Here is an 11,864-nt window from a genome sequence, read left to right as displayed (position 1 = left end):
GATCATTTATCCTTAATGAGCAATCCTAAACTCAATGATATGTAGCAAACTCGTATTATGTCAGAGGGGACATTTCGGTCTTCAGGCATTGTTATTATTGTTGTTGTTATCATCATCATCATCATCATCATCATTAATATTATTAATTACACACCCTTTACCCTAAGGTCCCATGGTGGGTGACAACAATTAAATCTGAATGTTAAAACAGTTTAAATTTTTGCAATCCTAGAAATAAGCTGGGTCCTAAAAATATACATCTAGGTGGCAGAAGCCAGAGTAAAAAAATATGCCTTCCACATTTGCCAAAAGCTGTTTAATGAAGATGCCAGCCTGCCAGTGGCAGAGAAAGATGGTGTGTGGGGGGGGCAGGCCACCCCGGGTGTGATCACTGAGGTGGGGTGACAAAATGGCAAAAACATGAGTTCTAAAAAACAATTTTTAAAAAATTGGGCTCACAAACCTTTTTAGTTCAATCAACAAACATAATGAAGCGTGGCTGGCACTGGGTGCCACCATGCAGGAGTCGACACTAACCACAGGGCCTGCAGTGTGCCCCAGCCACGCGTCTCTCCCGGGAGTGACATGGTGGCTTGGGCGCCTGCAGGCTCCACGCTGCCTGAAATGGCAACTGGGGCTTGCTTCTGCCCACCGCCTCTCCCTCAGCTGCCCTACAGCTGAGGGAGAGGCGATGGAGAGGCTCCACGCAGTGTGCCCCGCCCCATGGCAGCTCGCCCCACCCCCAGCTGCAGGACGTGCACACCGCACCGGGCACCCATGTGGCTAGCTACACCGCTGCAGGCAGCCACACAGGATATATGCTATGCAACCACTCTTCAAGCTTCTGAGGTTGGCGCAACAACCACTTGGGCCCCCTCTGCTGATGTTAACACCCAAGAGGGTCTGCAAGGAATAAGATAGTCTTTCAGGTATTTGGGACTGGAGTCACTAACTTGACCACTGTGAATTGGGCCTGGAAACCAACTGGAAACCAGTGCAGCTGTTTAAAAATAGGGGTTGTGTAAGATCTAAATGAGATGCGGGTGGCGCTGTGGGTAAAACCTCAGTGCCTAGGACTTGCCGATCGTATGGTCGGCAGTTCGAATCCCCGCGGCAGGGTGAGCTCCCGTCTTTCGGTCCCAGCTCCTGCCCACCTAGCAGTTTGAAAGCACCCCTAAGTGCAAGTAGATAAATAGGTACCTCTGGTCAGTAATCTGGCCACTTCATTGTCAGCTGATTGAAGTTATCTTCAAGGGCAGCTCCACACAAAGTGCATTTCAATAATTCAGTCTGGATACCACCAGAGCATGGAGCTCAGTGACCAAGTTATTTCTGTTGCAAAGGAGCCATAGCTGATGATCCAGCCATAGTTGAAAAAATACAAACCCCCCTCTCCCCCCCAAAGTCACCTGAGCCTCCAGTGAGTATTAAATGCAGAAGCACCCCTAAGTGACAGATCTCCTATCAGTGGAGTTCAGCCTTATCCAGGACAGGCTGTCTCCCCGTTTCCCATACATGAGAACTCAGGACACATTAACAGCTCTGTCTTTTCAGGATTCACCTTCTGTTTATTGGTCCACACCCAGCTCATCACTGCTTCTAATTGGGCCTGGTATGAGTCCCAATTTGGCATACAATGCCATTTCCCTCACACCATGCCCACCAGTCCCACACCTGACATCGGGAGCTTAAAGAGCACTTCTAATTGTTCCTTTGCATCTGAGGCTCCCTGTCATTGCCAGACAATGAGTCAGAGAGTCTCACTGAGGAGACTGGAAGAAACAGTTTGGCTTCAAAGCACTTTGTCCAGCAGCTATACAGTGGTGCCCCGCAAGACGAATGCCTCGCAAAACGAAAAACGCACAAGACGAAAGGGTTTTTCGGTTTTTGCGTCGCTTCGCAAGACAAATTTCCCTATAGGCTTGCTTCGTAAGACGAAAACGTCTTGCGAGTTTGTTCACTTTTTTCCTAAAGCCACTTGAAGAGGCGCAGTTGCGACGGACCGTGCTTCGCAAGACGAAAAACATCGCAAGACGAAAAGACTCGCGGAACGAATTCATTTCGTCTTGCGAGGCACCACTGTAGTCCGAACAGCTTCCTCTTCACGAGGAAAAATGCTACATTCTTTTCCACAATATAAAAGGAGAAAAGTGCATTTAATTGTTTTCTCCTCCTCTTCCTTGGCTCTTAAAGTATCAAGCTATGATAGATAAGGTTCCAGTTTTTACTTTGGGGGGAAATGGCTCTGTACCTAGAACGATTTCACGTGGGTAAGTACTGATGAAATTTAGTGAGGCCTTTAAATTCTCTGACTGGAAGCGTAATACGGTAGGGAGTTTGTCTGATTGCTGATTTCAGATAATTGTATAAACACTTTTTAATGAAAACATGGATAGCTTTGTTCCATGATATACCCTGCAAATACCAGAGTAGAGTGCAGATCCACCTTTTGAGAGAATGGAACGTTATAATTCTAATACTGGTGATTTACAAAAGAAAAGAAAAAAAACCCAGGAAATCATAAAGTTATGGACCAGCAGTAAAGGTTATACTCAACATGTTATATTTACCCCCACCACATACCTGTGTTTGGTGAAAATGTTGTGTTCTTGGATAAAAAAGTGATTTATGCTTTCTGTTTCTTGGTCCAGGAAAGTGCCTCAAACCCACATGGTTTTTTTCTGCATCTGAATCATTCTTAGAAATACATTTAAATTTGTTATAGGTGTTAACAGCAGCCATCTCACTGAGGTCTGCTTGTAAACCTTAGTATGTACTGAGTACATTCCCCACCCCCCACCATCCTACTATTTTTACTGTCTATTTTAAAACAAGTACCAAAGTGGAAAGGTGTTTAACATTTAATAGCACTTACTGCTGAGCAGCTTAACACATATGTTGAACATTTTAAAAAACAAAATTCTGGGAGGACTAAATGAGCCTCTGCTGGAATCCTAGGCCCAGCTCATAGACACACTGAGGCCAACACTGAAATAGCTTGGTGGAGGGGTGGCACAAGCAGTGGCGTAGCGTGGGTTGTCAGCACCCGGGGCAAGGCAAGTAATTTGCGCCCCCTAACCCGTGGATTTGCGCCCCCTAACCCGTGGATTTGCGCCCCCTAACCCTAACCCCCAGATGTTGTGGCCGGTGCGGCCGGCCCCCCCTGCACCCCCCACGCTACACCACTGCCACAAAGTAGTGCGAGGCTTAATCACATGGCGGGGAAGAAGGCAGCAACTGGGTCCCGGGGGCGTCTCTGATGTGGCCTTACGGGCACCATTTGCAAGCGGGGAGCGGCACCCCATCCGCGCGAGCGCGCCCCCAGACGCAGGAGCCGCGCAGGCAGGGCTGGGGGCTGAGGCGCCAATGGAGGGGGGATGAAGGGCCTGCGAAGCCCTCGAGCACCAGAGAGCTGCTCCTGGTTTTGCGGGGGGGGGGCTCGGCCGGGGGCGGCAGCCCTTTTGTCCGCAGGATGGCAGCGGCGCCACCGGCCAGCCCCATTACCGGCCCGGCCAGCCTCCCGGGGCGCCAGGGCTCCGCCGCAACTAACACCTTCCCTCCAAAACTGGGCTGGTCGGATGTAGTTCTCTCCCGCGCTCAGCTCTGCGCTGGGCGGCCGCTGCATTTTCCCTCCCCCAGATAGTCCCTCCCTCGCTCTCTCTCCGCTCCGCAACGCACGCCTGGCACCCTCCCCCTCCACAGTGGGCGGCGACCCGGCAGCTCGGATCAGATTCGCACAGCCAGCACTGTGAGAGAGAGTGAGCCAGGACCAGGTAGGGGCAGAGAGCTCCGAGTGCGCCCCCAAAAATGTTGCGCCCGGTGCGGCTGGCACCCCTTGCACCCCCCACGCTACGCCACTGGGCACAAGTCCCTCCACCAGACAGCTAAGTTTCTGTATAAGCCAGTTCCTCCGCACAAATAGCCAGTCATATAGAGCTGGGAACCTGTGATCCTCCAGCTGCTGTTAGACTTCAACTCTCTGTTGACCATTGACCATGCTGGCTAGGGCTCTCTGTTCATGAATTATCTCTCCCCCACTCCTGCAAAAACAAACACAAACAAACCTGGAAAGAATGGTGAGATTACCAATTCATATGGATGCCCCCTTTCACTTCCATCATGCTATTTCCACACATGCTACAGAATCATGACTGCTCTTTTCTGCCATAGTCCTACCATTTAGCCCAACTCATGCTCATTAGGTGAGCTTAAAAACTCTAGGATGTGTATGCCTGCCCACAATAAATCAGGCAATTGTGGGATCAGCAGAAAACTGACTCTAAAACTGCACCAGTGGCTAAAAAGCAACAACTAGCACAACTTGCACTGTCAGTTAAGAATAAATCTTTCCATAAGGGCTAGTTGGTAGTTTCTGATTTTAAATTATTATGTGATTATATACAGATATTTTTGAAATCTGCTTTTATATTTTCATGGTATATTGGTATATATTTTGATAAATAAATAAAAAAATAAACGCTGAAGCCAAAGAAATCAGATTAAAATCAGCTGAAGTTTGATCTCATCCACTACTGCTACCACATTTGCCATAGTTGAACTCCAGAATTCATTCTCACAGGGGGCAGCAATGACCACCAATGCATGGCGCTAAAGGTTATCAGTAGCTGTGCTCTGCCTAGTGGTTGGAGGCAGTACGCTGCTGAATACAAGTTGTTAGAAACCTCAGTAGATCAGATTTTTCTTGCGCTTGGTCCTCCTTGCAGGCTTCCCATAGGCATCTGGTTGTCAGAAACAGGGCCATTGACCTGATCCAGCAGGCTCTTCTTATGTTATTGGGAAAAAATACCCATTGCTCCATATGGGAGTTCAAACCCATAGCAATTTATTTTTATAATAGTCAGCAAACTGCAAAACGAAGTGGCTTGGCACAGTAAACTACATATATGAAACCATGAGTAGTTGCATTCTTTTGTTTAATGAGTGGTCTCTAATTCCTTTACAACCATAAATATGGAAGAATTGTGGGGGGGAACAAACACAGAAAGACATTCTGTAATATTAGAAACAGATGTATTCAGTGGAAGTGGGAGGGGTGTTTGTGTAAGGATGAACCTTTAGGAGTAGTGATTTTTAAGTGTTATTGGGCAATATTGTTTGTAAAAATATGACATTAATTCTGTGACCCCAGATTTTCTTCTCTTCAACAACAACTCAAATACACACACATCAATAACATGGAAATGACTTTTTAAACCAAGAGGAATGTCAAAAAGAGATTCTGATATAGTAAATGGGTCTGATGCTCCATGAAAAAGTCAACCCCACTGAACTCAGACAAACCTCTTACATGAGCATCAGCAGGCCTTGGATCCTAGCCGTATATCTGCTAGATAAGTTCTGTTTCTGCTGCTGCTCCCTGTCAGACAGTTGACTTCATTGTATTTATAAGCGTTATAAACATTATTTTCTCTAAAACTTATTAGAACTTGAAGTGATTAACTGCCTAAACCTAAGCAATTATTTGGCTGAATAAATCTTAGTTGTATGTATTTCCAATGATGTTGTATTTTCAGAGTTATTTTTCATGGGATCATTATTGTATCTGTATCCACTTCAACATTTTCTTATTAAAAAATCGTTTTTTGTTTGTTTTCTTTTACAAGCATTCAGCCTTAACATTCCAGGGATTACATAATAAAAGAATAAACAATAAGCTAGACAGTGAATATATAGATTCCATTCTTCATAGTTCTTTTCCTGAGAGTATGTCCCCTTTGAACAAATATAACTTAACAGTTATAGGAATACTCAGCAGTAAGTTCTGCTATATTCAAAGGAAAGTATCTTTAGGATTGCAACCTTTGGCTGCAATCTGCCTACCTGGAAGTAAGCCCCATTTAACTCAGTGGGGCTTATGTCTGAGTGGACATGTATCAGACTGTGCTGCTTGTTGAGAAAACAGCCCTATTTAATTCAGGAATAGATTAGAGGAGCAACTTTCAGCTGTTTTCAACACATCTGTTTATGAATAGTCTGAGTTCATTGACAACATTTACCGGTAAATCTAATGAGTCTGATGTGATAGCCTTGAATCATATCAATAGTTTAAATGGGTAAACATTATTATCTTATAATTCGTTATTTTTGCTTCAGCAATCACTGTGTACAGTACTTTTAAAACCAATTTTGTATTGCAGCAGTAATAAATCCTTATTCAGATTTATTAGAATATCACCAGAGATATCAAGTGATCAGTATTTAGTTTTTAATAGGAAAGTGCAATCAGTGCAATTCATTATGCTGTTATTCCTTAGGTATTACTTCATTAGGGGCTCTCATCCTTGATCATATTGCTCTCTGACCCTGCCTACTCCCACTCCTTCCCTTTACCCCCTCCCCACAAACCCCTGTACTCTCATAGGCTTTTAACTCCACACCCAGACTGCCCAATCCTCACCAACCCACTTCCTGCAACAGAGGGAGTGGAGAAAGACTTCCTGCTTCCATGGTAATAACAGCAGCAGTAACAGTGGGGAGCAAGTAATCAAGTGGATACGCAGGTGGTTGTCGTAGTGGCTGCAACAACAAAAGGGAAACATGGGAAGGCCTGCCTTCCCAGTCATTTGTTGGCTCTGCCAGCCTGCTCACTCATGTTGCCAGTTGCCTGCTTTGCTCAATCACTCTGCCCGCTGTCAAACTGCAATTTGTGTAACTGAGTACTGTCAGCCACAGGAACTGCAGCATGACTTAGTTTACAAAAATATTATATATTTAGAAAATACTATATTTGAGCCTATGGCTCTAGGAAAATACTAATTTTCAGTTGGCATGCTTTAATTAAAGACTTTTGATATCTTCACAATAATCTCAATGACTGCAAAGTCTAATACTTAAGTTGTAAGAAATGTTGGCATTCATTTTTGTATTCATTATATTTGTAAATGTTATTCCGTGTCCTTTTAAAAGTGAGGAGCTTGATGTGTTGGATGTTCAGCCACCCTTGGGAATCCTGAAGGAAGGAAATTATAACTGTTTTATATTTATTTTTTTTAATGCAGCTGCCATGTATTTTGGTTTGTTAGATTTATGTCCTTCCAGTCCTCCAAGCAACTAGGGCAGTAGATATGAAGTCTGCTCTTATTTTATTTCCACAATAGCCCTATGAGATAGGCTAGTGACAAATTGTCACTGACCTAATGTGAGCTTTGTGGTTGTGCTGGGATTTGTACCTAAGTTTCCCCACTTTCCCATTAGAGGTCTGAGGTCTTCCACACCATGCCACATTGGCTGTGTTTTTGTTAGCCTGCCCAGCTGGCAAGACATAAAAAGATGATTCACCGGCTAAAAAAATAGTTTGGTCACATTTGTGTTCTCTTAATGTATAAAATATGTCTGAAATGTTCATCCTTATTTTAACAAGTTTCCTTAGCCCTATTTTTCCTTGCAAAGTAAATGTCAGCATGGTTTCATTATTACTTCAGTTTACATGAAACTGGGCATATTTAAAGTGGGACAAGAAAGATTTTGTTCAGTTTTCCACAAGTGTATCTGTGCAATGTCAGCATCACCTTGAGCTGGAATACTTCAAAACAGTTTTTGAAGACAATGTCAAACTTGATTACGAAGACCTGTCAAGAGCTCACATACCAGTTGTGACACATTCTGTGCTGCGGAAAAATAATGTGCATTGCTATTTGATACTAACCTGTAATTGATATGATCAAAAGGGTTACATGGGCAAGGTCTTAGAATCTCCTTTTGGGACCACAAGCTCTCATCATAGTCCATTAATACTTAACTTTTTATACAGCATGAGGAGCTTTGGACAGAAAGGGAATTTAGGAAAGTCTAGGTTTGTGGAGAACATTTGTAGACACCCAGGAACATCTTTGGACCTTGACCTACATCAGCTTTCGAAAGAGATTTAATTTTTTTTTATTCTTCCATGTGCCTATATTTGAATGTAAAGAGCCTTATTGGAGAAGGTTCAAATTGGTATTTCATTTACATAGACTGAGTTAAAGGAGGCTTTTCTATTGGATAGAGGCATGATTCCATTTAAGGATTTAACTATAGGGTTAACATGTTTACAGTCACATTATTTCATATTAGTCTAGTTATTATCTGAATATTTGCAAATTTAAAAGGGCAAGAAAAATAATAATAGGGTAAACAGCTCCTCATGAAAAGAGAAGACTCCCTGGAAAAGACCCTGATGTTGGGAAGGATGGAGGGCAAAAGGAGAAGGGGACGACAGAGGACAAGATGGTTGGATAGTGTTCTCGAAGCTACCAGCATGAGTTTGACCAAACTGCGGGAGGCAGTGGAAGACAGGAGTGCCTGGCGTGCTCTGGTCCATGGGGTCACGAAGAGTCAGACACGACTAAACGACTAAACAACAACAACAACTCCACTATGAAGAAAGGCTACAACATTCAGGACTTTTTAGTTTAGTAGAAAAGTAAGACGGGACATGATAGAGGTGTATAAAATTATACATTGTGTGTAATTAGATAAGAGAAATATATTTCTCATAATACTAGAAGTCAGTGGCGTCCAGTGAAACTGAATGTTGGAGGATTTAGGGCAGACAAAAGGAAATACTTCTTGACACAGCACATAGTTAAACCATGGAGTTCACTCCTACTAGATGTAGTGATGGCCACCAGCTTGGATGACTTTAAAAGGGTTTAGGTAAATTAATGGATGATAAAGGATCCCTGGACGGTTAAATCCAATTGAATTCAACTGTGGGGTGTGGTGCTCATCTGTGCTTTCAGGGTGAGGGAGCCGGAGGATAAAGTTATCCTGGCTGCTAACCATGACTATATACGAACTGCGTTATTGGAGGTGGTATGCCTCTGAATAACAGTTGCTAATTACTAACTGAATCCCAGTTAGATGGGAGACAAATAGATAAATAGGATATTTAGTCTGAGGAAGGGAAATGGAGTATGGAGAAGTGAGGAATGGAACTCCCTGAGCCACTGCTTTTGTTAACAGCTCCTAGAACCTAAATCACGTTTATTGGTTGCCTTTCTTCACCCCATCCCACTCTGATTATACCCTCAAACCTCATCCATGTTTTAACAGACTTTGTGCAGCACAAAAACTCTTCCCCTTGGTTTGCACTGGCATGTTTTGGCCTGCTCACCTTTCTTACAGGCTTTTCTTTATTTTCTTATTCCCATCGGAACTGCTAATTATCTGCCACATCTCCCTGGACTGTCTTTTGAGAAATTGTCTTAACTATCTTCTCCAGCCTTTAGTTCCATCTTATCCCTCAGATAGATGCTCATGATGGAAAAGTCCTCCTGGAAAGGACATGTCACTACATATACAGGTCCTCTCTCTTGCCTGGAGGGCCAGACCATGTAGGGGTCTTGGGACTTTTTCAGATGGCTGCTGTTCAGATCCATTTTTTCTCCCGAACTCAGTACCTGAAAAATAGGCTTACACACATTATGATAGAAAGCTTTGATTGTATGATCATTATTGTCCAGTCACAAATATATTATGGGTGAGGACTTCTAGGATTTAGAAAGTTGACAGCGCAACTGGTGGAATCTGAAGGACATATTTATTTGATAAACTCAAGTAAAGTTTAGTTCAGTATTTTAGAAGAGACTATGCAGTTTAGTTTTTCTGAGCAACTTCTCATAAAGCCTCTTACATTGTAAACTGGAAAATATTTCTATGGATAAAATATAAATTATGGGTACCTTTTTAAAAAACTGATTTTTTGGGGGAGTGGGTGGAGGTTAAAGCTAAGAATGTACTAGACCAAAATACTCCTCAGAAAATAGTCTTAACTGCTTCAATCCTTTTTCTTTCTTTCAATTTATACTGCTTAGCACTATAAACTGAAAGCTGAATGTTAATAAATTTTTAAATACAGTGGTACCTCTGGATGCGAATGGGATCTGTTCCGGAGCCCCGTTCACATCCTGAAGCGAACACCACCCGCATCTGTGCAGGTCGCAATTCGCCGCTTCTGCGCATGCGCGTGATGTCATTTTGAGCATCTGTGCATGCGCGAGGGGTGAAACCCGGAAGTAACATGTTCCATTACTTCTGGGTCACCGCTGAGCACAACCCGAAAACGCTCAACCTGAAGCAACTTTAACCCGAGGTATGACTGTAATAACAAATTCAGTCTGAGTCTGGTAGAGCTGGGCTTGATTTACTTCCTGTGAACTATACATTCTCATCAAAGGAATCAGGAATACTTATCTTGCATTATTCTGAAACTTACATACTGCCTTTCAATCCAGTAAGGCTCCTAAGTACTTTTCACAAATCTTAGATAAATAAAATAGGAAACCAAGTTCACAAAAAAGAGCAAAATAATAATAAAATGTCATAATAAACATAAGAGCAACATTAGGAACAGCTATCCTGTTAAATAAATAAATAAATAAATAAATAAATAAATATTACTGCTCTTCCAAAAACTGAAGACAACTCATTTACTTCCACATTATAGGTAGCTGAAAACATAATGCCTTTCTGGATATCAGATGTGTAATGCCTCTCAAAGATTCTGAATTTAGCCCCTTCTGAACTCACTCTACCTTATACCCCTTCACCCGCATACTAATCTGTTTAACACAGAGATCCTTATGGGCAGCTTCCTGATGCAGGAAAATATTGTGGATTGAGTTATTTATCCAACACAGTATAGATGAGTAGGACATCTCCGGTCTCCTAAAACAGGGGACTATTGTTAGAAAAAACTCATCTTCCTTCTTCCCAAATCAAATTGGGATGATGTGGGTACCAGGGATGCATACATCCTCACAAATCCAAGGTGTGCCATTCAGGCCCCCTAGTTCTTAGCTCATAAGGAAAGAGTGGCTCTAACTGCCCCGGGAACCTCTTCCTCCCTGTAATTTTGCACCTCCCTTTCAGTTACCCCTGATTTCTGAAGGAGAAAACTAGTTTGAACTAGTTAGGGGGCTTTATCTCACTTCAGATGGTATTAAGCAGATCTAGTTTCAAGAATTGTAAGTTGCAGTAAGTTAGAATAGTGGGCCAATTCTGATCTCATCTGTATTTATAGAATTTCATTATAATTCCAATAAGCATGGACAGTATTTTTTTTTTACTTATACACCAGTCAATGAGAATACAATCTGAACTATTGGCCTGGTGTTTTGTTTGTATTATAAGTACCAAGGACTGTGATGTCAGAACATGAACAGATGAATGTCTGATAGAAATTGCAGTTGTAAAGTACCTTTCCACCCTTGTGGTTTATAAAAAAATGGATACAGAGTATATAAAAATGAGTAATTTTCCTGCCCTTGGAATTAAGTTCTGTTTTTTATGAATCCAGGAGTAGCATATGTTTTTAGTGTTTGGTATGTGCAAAAGACTGTCCAAGCCCAATATTCATGTTGCTTTGCTTTTTTAAAAGACATGTTGGCAGATCAGTTATCTCCTTGTCTAGCTATCCAGCTAGAAATAGTTCAGTGATGCAAAGAATATGAGCACATGTTAATACCGATGGCAGAAAGCAGAAACCATTTTCTGGTAATTGAATGAAAAATTCTAGAGCTGCAGGAATGTTGAAAACAAGTAATATAAAAACAGGTTGAAGAAGAAAGGATAAAAATAGTCCTTCAATATTCTGACTGTAGGGAGAATTCCATAACTAAATACAGAGTTACTCTGACTGTGTATCAAGAACAGCAAGTCCCAGAACATGCTCTGGAAATTCCATCTCTGAAGCTAACCAGTATTTGGCCTGGAAGTAAGATGGCCTGGAAACTAGATGTATGCTACTTTGTGTTCCTTTGGAGAAGGGCATGGATACAAATGCATGAAGAAGTCTTTTACATTACTTAACTTTTGCCCTTCCCTTTGTCAGCAAGTCTGTGTCCCCTGCTCCTTTGACCCCA

The 11,864-nt window shown here is 42.5% G+C and overlaps 1 protein-coding gene across 2 annotated transcripts in view; it reads left to right on the top strand.

The window, feature by feature from the left end:
• Positions 1-11,864, top strand: part of CENPP (centromere protein P) — a 165,977-nt gene that overhangs the window by 124,295 nt on the left and 29,818 nt on the right. The window lies entirely within an intron of this gene.

Source organism: Podarcis gaigeae (genome assembly GCF_964106915.1).
Source record: "Podarcis gaigeae genome assembly, chromosome: 2".
In the NCBI taxonomy this organism is placed as follows: Eukaryota; Metazoa; Chordata; class Lepidosauria; order Squamata; family Lacertidae; genus Podarcis; species Podarcis gaigeae.
Note: the sequence above shows the minus strand (reverse complement) of the source record. Positions and strands in the feature narration are given on the sequence as shown.